Source organism: Octopus bimaculoides, chromosome 6, assembly GCF_001194135.2.
Source record: "Octopus bimaculoides isolate UCB-OBI-ISO-001 chromosome 6, ASM119413v2, whole genome shotgun sequence".
In the NCBI taxonomy this organism is placed as follows: domain Eukaryota; kingdom Metazoa; phylum Mollusca; class Cephalopoda; order Octopoda; family Octopodidae; genus Octopus; species Octopus bimaculoides.
The window spans coordinates 101771818-101779731 of NC_068986.1; the positions used below are offsets into that span (position 1 = coordinate 101771818).

General features: G+C 32.6%; 1 long non-coding RNA gene across 2 annotated transcripts in view; it reads left to right on the forward strand.

Moving 5' to 3' along the window:
- The window catches only part of LOC106869046 (uncharacterized), a 108538-nt gene that overhangs the window by 86432 nt on the left and 14192 nt on the right, over nucleotides 1-7914 (forward strand). For both annotated transcript variants that reach the window (XR_008264459.1, XR_001409363.2), the window contains exons 2-3: nucleotides 4778-4883; nucleotides 5828-5868. This is a non-coding gene — a long non-coding RNA (uncharacterized LOC106869046). The remainder of the gene's footprint in view (nucleotides 1-4777; nucleotides 4884-5827; nucleotides 5869-7914) is intronic.

Genomic DNA, 7914 nt, shown 5'->3' on the forward strand with positions numbered 1-7914 from the left:
GTGTGTGTGTGTGTGTGTGTGTGCGTGTGTGTGCGTGTGTGTGGGTATGTGTGTGTGTGTGGGGGGGGGGAATGTCAAGGTAGGAAATGCGAAAATAATTTTATAAAAAAACATTTCAGTACCGGTTTCAGTCATTGAGACTTTTTCAACCGTAAGTAAGGAAAACAATTAGAGTTTAGAAAAGTTAAAAGAAAAATGTTTTTAAAGAATATTTGCATAGCATTCAAATACTGCCTGTATCTTTCTCTCTAGTTTACTCTTGTTGGTTCGAGGTCGTGTGAATTATTGGTTAGAAGAAGAAGAAGAAGAAGAAGAAGAAGAAGAAGAAGAAGAAGAAGAAGAAGAAGAAGAAGAAGAAGAACAATGCGGGAGTGTCATGATAGTAGCATATTAAATGATCAAGTGCCCTGAATGTGACCCGTTGTGGATGGTAGAAGTGATTGAATTCTTGAGACATCTCTTGAATATTTTGTTTATAAAATTTGCGCAGGCGTCATTCTAAACAGCAATAGTGGTAAAGTTAGAGAGGAAAGAGACGAAGAAGTAGAAGAAGAAAGAGAAGGGAGAATAAGAAGGAATGTAGTTAGTATGATAGTAGTAGGATCTTAAATGGTCAACTGACCTAAAAGTGTGGCTCGTTATGGATTATAGCACTGATTGTGACTGTTTTTTAATAAATTCCTTGGGAATCTCTTGCGTGTATCATTTTTTAAAAATATTTGCGCGTGTGTTTGCATCATTCTAAGACCGCGGTGGATATGTCGTTTGTTGTAGACGCGTTCAAAAAGGTTCTGTGTTTTGTAATAATGACAGTCTCTTTACCAATTCGTTGGCTACAGGATCTATCGCCTCTGAAATGGTCGAGGGTAAAAATTCCGAAGCTTGGATTTTTGTTATTGGCGCAAATGTCTATGTGTTGGCTGAATGCTATTTTTCTGTTTTGGAGAATTTTGATCTAGGATCTGTGCAGAGCCATTCTTTTACGTAAACTGTTTTTTTGTTTGGCCTATGTATTGCTCTTGACAGCCAGAGCAGGTTAGTGCGTATATCAGGCGTCCGAAGCACTTGTGAAGTTGATTTTCTCTCTGAGACGTTGTCCCTGTTTGAAGGAGAACTCTGATACCTCAATTAAATTGATGCATATTCCACAGTTGGGTTTCCGCAATTTTTTTACTAACGGCTTCTCTGTTGTTGTTGAGCGTATTCGGGCTTGTGTTAGATGACTTTTCATAGAGTTGGGTTGTCTCTTGCTTTTTATGATGGTGTGTGTTCGGAGGATTAAGTTCATTCTGTGCTCCTTTTTTTTAGCAGGGGACTGGTTTGAAGGATGGTGCCGAATGCTTCATTGTTAAGAGGGTTGTGTGTGGAGATGTACGGCAGGGCTTTTGGTTGTAAATCCTTCTTTAATTTCAGATGTCTGAGTTCCTGGATGTTGCGTTGAAGGGCACGTTGAAAGCATGTCAGTTAGTGAAGGTTGGTAGTTCCTGGTGATGAGTATATCCTTCAGTTCATGTAGTCTTGTGTCTCTGGCGTTTGCATTGGAAAATATAGTACATATCATTTTTGCTAGGTTGAAGGGGATATTCATTCTGGTGTGTCTGGGGTGGCATGAGTTGAGCGGTAGATATTGCTTGGAGTCCGTGGGCTTATAGTATATATCTGTTTCTATTACGTTGTTAGATTTCTTAATGAGGATGTCAATGAAGGGAAGTTGATGATGGCTATATTCCATCGTGAACTGAATGTTTACGTCAAGTCCATTTATAAGTGCTTGGAATTCTTCAAGTCTCTCTATATTTTCATGCCAGCGAATGAAATAGTCATCTAGGTGTCTCTTCCAGTTATTCTCTATGTAGAGGGAGTATGGGCTGCCGTATTTTTCTAGAACCTTACTCATATTATTTGCACGAAAAAGATGTAGTTTATATGTAAAGGAGCAAAAATCCACTCTACATCATATTTTACATGATGAGTAAAATTTACGCTTTATGGAAATATATTGCGATGAATAAAACGTTGCTTACTTCTTACTCAGCCTGATATATATATATTTGTGCGTGTCTGTGCCTGTGTTTGTCCCCCACCCCCATCATTGCTTAACTTAGTGGTTCCGTAATGAGACCGATAGAATAATTACTAAGCTTATAAAGAATAAGTATTGGGGTCGATTTCTTCGAATAAAGCCTGTTAAGTCGGTGCTTCAGCATCGGTGTTCTCAAATGACAGAAACGCGTCATTGTAAAATAAAATAATAAAATAATGTGTGTGTATGTGTGTGTGCGTGTATGTGAGCGTCTGTGTATCTGTGCTTGTGCGAGTGTGTGTGAGTGTGTGAGACTGTGAGCCTTTGTGTGTGAATCCTATAGTGTTGCGTCTCATGCAAGTGTCTCATTCCGAATTCCCGACCATTTTCTCTGGATTATTAAGCTCTCAGTTACTGAGTTTCTTTTAATTATGGGAACCTTTAGAAGGAATACATTTCTAATTAGTTTTCATGATAAAGAAAATCTTTGTTTCACACTATTGAATTTATTTACTCATAAACTTCAGCTATTTAATTCCAGTGGTCCTTAATTGCCCTTGTGGTTGTAGCTGATATGTTGTTAAATACAATGTTGCTTTTGTCATCAAATGTTAAGATACCAAATAAATTCTAATTATGAAGTAGAGTGGATTTTTGCTCCTTAACATATAAGCTGCATCTTTTTCGTGCAAATACCATTAACGGATTTACAGCTAACTTGCCTTGGCATTAAGTGTGCAATTCTTTCACGTATACAGTTACATTCATTCATCTGTTGAATATACTACTATTTATTTTCTGTTACCTAGGTTTTTGTTATATTCTCTACATTAACTTTTCCAGATTTTTTGTGTTCCAAATGCATAACATTATGTTGAGGAAGTAACTGTTGTTATTTCTACCGGATTTCTTTAAAAAAATCAATGATACTGCTATTAATTGCTTTGAAGAATATTTATCAAAAACAGGGTTTCCCGCTACGTTACTGATACAAGATTTTATGTAGCACCTTATTCTTAGTTTTAAGATATTCTAAATTATTATTTAGAATAACATAAAACTAAGATCGGTTCTACATCCTTGTATTTATTAAAAACACTTCTTACTCTAAGATTTGTTATACTAAGCCGTAGCAAAATTTTCACATCTCTTTTGAGTGAGCAATATGAGCATTAATCCTATGTACGTGGCGGGAGATTAGAACACGATTTTACATTATAAATTTTCAATTCGATTTAATGTTGCATAATATTTCATCATGCTTTGTAAGTTCGTTAACAGTTATTCAAAACATATGAATATCCCAATCACACACATTTGAATGCTACTATTGAAGCGTTAAGGAATGTCCCCTTTAACAAAATTTGTTTGAAAAGAATTATTTATAGAGTGAATTTACAATCAATTGATGTCATGGAAATACCGTATGCTGTATACATTTATACATTCTCAAATCACGGTAAACTTGAGTAACCGGTTGATTTGCGTACAAGCGCTCATGTAATTCTAGCTCATTGTAAAATTGCATATAGTATCTAAAACACGGGGGTGAAAAGAATGGTAAAGATAAATGAAGAATCGTACAAAATCGAAATCATACAAAGGCAGCAATATTTATTGCTAGTTATATGAAATATGGAAGCATAATCTTCTGTGTTTGCCAGTCAATATATTTTTATAAAACGGAAGAATCCAAATTTTTGTACTGTTTGCATAAATAATATTAAAATTGCAATCTTTGAAATAAATTCTTGTGTCAGACATTTCTAGTATAAATCGTTTGACGATCTAATTTCCGGAGTTATATTTGTGAAACCTACGCATATGATTAGTCAGGCAGTGGAAGACTTATAAATATAACTTCACGCGCAGAGTTGATATTACTGAAGCAGTCCACTACACGTAATATTCCTGTTTATGCAGGATTTCCGGGTTGAGCACTAAAATATTTAGAATTTAATGAGGCGGACTATTAAAAGTAAAATGAGAATGTGTTACGACATTATGAAAGAACACATTTAAGTTTAGAGATTTCAATATCGTTTGACACTGAAACATTCATTTACAATGAAATGCTTTTAGACTTATATAATCTTTAAACTCTTCATGTGAAATTTAGAATTTAAAATCTACTGTCTCTGACCTGTAAAAGGCATCTAAACTACTCTTTCAAATAAAAAACGCTAACTTATAATTCAACATTTAAATACACAAATCATTGAAATTGACAAATCATTGATATTTTCTAATTATACTAAGAGAACTTGGGATGCAGCATGGGAGATTTACACACGTTAAAAGATCCATAATTTAAGTCTGTGTGTCGTAAAATTATATTTCTTTCTATTCCAAAGAATATACTTCTCTTTGTATGCATGTGCGTGAATGTGTGTGTGTGTGTGTGTGTATGTGTGTGTGTGTGTGTGTGAGTGTGTGTGTGTGTGTGTTCGTGCGTGTGTGCACGCGCGTGTGTATGTATATCAGATATTCTGTAAATTGCAAATTGACAAAATGTCAAACTCTACTGCATTCATATAGCAATAAATTAGCCATACAATTTCTTAGATCGAATGTAGTTCATTTCTTCTGTAACATATTTCAGTATCGTCTGGTATTTAAATAAGTAATTCTAAAACTTTATTTACATTCTTAGAAAAACAAATTTAATATTTAAATGATGTTTCATTTTATCCTAAACGGTCCACATATATTGTAGCAATTATATTATTCTGACTCTTTCTAATTGCTGTTTAGCTAACACGCCACATTCTCAGCCAGTGCAGGTTTATGACCCATTGCCCCCACGAAATAGTTAGCTTTACTGAATGATTAAAACCAAGACCTTTCACGTGAAAGAATCGTAAGTATCTATACATGTTTATATCCTCGATATATTTTAAAACCAAAACACTTCAAGATGTTAGTATTAAACTTGTCATGATATTGCAGAATTCATCATTTAATGCCTCGTTCACTATTTTTAAAAACACTTTAAGACGACAGACAAATTCTGTCCCTGGGTGTTTGATACATTCTGCTTTTTTATCGATCTAATTTCATTAAAAAATAAAGCTTGGATTGATTCTGCTATGAACGTATCAAAAGTGAAAGATAATAAAGATACAAAACCGTAAAAAATATATCGTTACTCTCATTGTCCTGAAATATATTATATGGCATAAAAGTGGATACACAGTACACATTAATGTTACAAATGATGGAAAGGATTTAACTCCATTGTTCCAGGTGTTACGGAATGAAAGACAAAGTGCACTGTTCACATAACTTCAAGGAACAATGGAACGAATAAACGGAAGTGTAATTTCTTGATCAATTTTACGGGATACTCCATGTGTTGCTGAAGAAGTTTCAACGTTTTCACCTGAATAGCTGCATTTACCTTTATGATATGTTCCATAGACTTAGCTTTGTTTCCGTAATAATTAGGTTCTGAATAGAAACCCAAAGTATTATTGAAACAAAATATATATATATATATATATGGAATCCGTTGTTACAAGAATGAAAAATTGTGAAAGAAACAAACATTAAATAAATTCTTATATACTGATATGATCGAAGTGATGCTTTTTAGTCACTGCAACCATATTTCGCAATTTACCATAAAAAAATGCTGAGTGAAACTGTTTTCCTCCTATTTCAACACACCATAATCATGTTTTATAAATGTCATTTCACGTTAGGTTTGTTCATTTCAGTGCAATACTTTTAATGAATCCCATTTAATTATCTTAGGAAAGTAAGTATACAATTGATGATGCAATGCTTTATTTCTATTTTCAGTGCAATACATTTAATGAATACCATTCAGTTATCTTAAGAAAGTAAGTATACCATTGATGTGACAGTGTTTTCTTTCTATTTTGAAAGTAAAGTATTTGAATATTACAATCATTTCTTTTGTCTCTAGGGTGCGTTGTATTCGTAATTCAAAGGCGATTGACAATTTCGAAATATACACATATTGAAGATTATATATTATCAACGATTGCAAAGTTTATAGTTATCCTATAAACATTACCAGCTGATACTTACCATGTCTTGCATACTTACCAGCTCACATCAGTAACCCCATATTCCATCTATTCTGTAAGAGTTATTAAATATAGTTATCCTAACGAAGCATATATGTGACAGATTCCTCTTTCCTGGAGAAGAAATATATAAGATTATGGACAAGTCTGTGTTCATTCCCAATATTTATGTCTATATCTGTATATCGCTTGCATGGAATTTGGGAAAGATTTCCCGCTAAGCAAAAGACTAAATGTAGCAAGCATCCAAATGAAATTTAGAGGCTAAAATATTATGGCTACAAACGAAAACATAGATAGACGTAAACGCAGCATCAATATAATGAATTTGAACTTGCAATGCATAATAACGAAACTAATATTATTAAAGTTAACTAAAGCATTTTTTTCACTGCTCTGCGCCTTAATTTAGTAGAAACGTTTTGAAAGTAGAAATAAAATATCTTAGAAATGAATCCAAGCGAACTATATGAAAAGAAAATAATTGGATTCAGTTCTCTTTTACAAATTTTCAAGGTGAATATATATTTGTTAAGGGAATTTTTCTGTTTCTATGCAACAAATGAACCTTTCGTATATTCCTATGCAACAAAAGCAATAGCAAACTTAAGTAAAATTAAATTCATGCTTCAGCGGAAAAGAATCATGATGGATTTCCCGTTCAGCTTACCACTTTCTAAATTAGACACAAATTGGTCTTGCTAATTGCCAATTTGTCGGAAATTCGAACGAGATTCCATCCTGCGTTTCGTCTTTATTTTGTACGATACTATTTTGACATGGATTTTTTCATTTCTTCTTTACGTTTTTTTACATTTTGTTTTATTTGCTTCTGTTTTGTGATGGACAAAAAGAGAAAATGAAAATGAAAGTATAATTTTGGAGTGTTTGCATCAGAATAACACTTGTTTTTTACAGCATGTAATCATTATTTAGTGTTTCTAATAACTAGGGAATGTACCTTACTGCTTTCAAATTTTACAAAATTGCACTTTAAACAATGGTTAATAAAATAAAATGATAAAAGTATATTGAATATAATCAAGAAAAAAAAATTAGAAGCAAAATGGAAAACTAATTCCAACGTTCTAAGGCGTCACAGTTATTACAACACAAGTTTTTGAATAATCTTCATGAAACTTACATATAATTTTATATGTTTTTGCCCTTATAATATACCAGTTCTTTATCGAAGCAGTGTATTTCAAAAAAGAATGAAATTTATAGATCTGCTAGAATATAAGTTCAATGAACATGTGTTAATTTAATTGATGCTATAAAGACAATTCTATGTACAATTAACTTTATATTTCGTCTTTAGCCCAAATCGACGAATAGTATTTAAAAACATATTGAGTGAGTTATTACCATCTGTGTTGTGCTTCATATTCACACATGCTAAAATACTTTCATAATATATCTATATTTTAATCTGTACAAAGCACAACGTTGTAATGCTAAAATACTTTCATAATATATCTATATTTTAATCTGTACAAAGCACAACGTTGTAATACCAAGTTCTAAAAACATCATTGAAATATAAGTCACTCACTGATACAGCAATTAGACAAATGAATAAAGCGTAATAGCATATAGTTACAACTGCAAAAACAAATCAACAAATCAGAATAATTTCTACCCTATATCGGTGGATTTTGTATCAAATCGAACAGAGCTTAAGTTTTGTTGATTTTTCTGCATTTTCCATGTTAATATCCATATATATTATATAGAATATAGATGAGTGTGCGTGCATGTGTTTGTATCAAAATATATCAATGATTATATATGCATGTATATGCATTGCATGAATGCATGTATATATATATATAT